Source organism: Phoenix dactylifera, unplaced genomic scaffold (genome assembly GCF_009389715.1).
Source record: "Phoenix dactylifera cultivar Barhee BC4 unplaced genomic scaffold, palm_55x_up_171113_PBpolish2nd_filt_p 000617F, whole genome shotgun sequence".
Classification (NCBI taxonomy): domain Eukaryota; kingdom Viridiplantae; phylum Streptophyta; class Magnoliopsida; order Arecales; family Arecaceae; genus Phoenix; species Phoenix dactylifera.
The window spans coordinates 1-986 of record NW_024068012.1 but is presented as its reverse complement, the minus strand read 5'-3'; positions in this window follow the sequence as shown (position 1 = coordinate 986).

Here is a 986-nt window from a genome sequence, read left to right as displayed (position 1 = left end):
ATGTGACTGCATCGTGACTATAGGTCAACAAGGTCGGATCATAAGGCACCTAAGTAATCTAACTGGGATATTCAACCTCTATCTTTATGTGAAAACCAAATCATGAACCTTATGGTACGAACAAGGATACTCGTACTTCTTTTACGGATAAGACTAACAAAAATGCAGTTAACAAATATGAACTCCTGAAGCTTTCCTATTGTCATTAAGTACATGTGTGGGGATCTAATAATAGATCTCTGATCAATCATAGTATGCATGTGTTCCTTGCCTTAATAGTTGCACAAACTCAATATGAAAATACATGTGTATTTGCTCAGAAAAGAAAGTAATAGAATAAATCAAATGCAAAAACAATTTTTTTTTTTTTTGCAAAATATTTTCCTCCCCCCAACTTAAATATTGCATTGTCCTCAATGTAAAAAAAAATGCAAGAAAACTATATGTGAGAAACAATAGAGAAAAGAATATTGGAGAGAAGAAGAATACCTTGAGCTGTTGATTTCCAAAAAAAGAAGACCTACAAAATAAGAAGAAAACTAGAAATAAAAGAAAAAATATAATTCTAACTAATATACACATACCTTTGTCGTCCAGCTCAGTCATAAGAAGGCTCCCCCAAAGAAAAAGAGTCCTCTTCATCTGCAAAATTCTCAAGAAAAGGTTTTAATCTTTGTCCATTTACCTTAAAAATTGTGCCATCCTCTGGATTTTCAATTTCAACTGCCCCGTGTGGAAAAACAGTTTTTACAATAAAAGGACCTATCCGTCTTGATCGTAACTTTCCAGGAAACAGATGTAAGCGGGAGTCATAACAAAGAACTTTTTGTGCAGGTTCAAAAGATTTTCTTAGAATTAATTTATCATGCCTTATTTTCATTCGTTCTTTACAAAGTCTACATTGTCATACGCATCCCGTCGAATTTCATTCAACTCACTTAGTTGTATTTTTCTGGCTAAACCAGCATCTGACAGTTCAAAGTTTA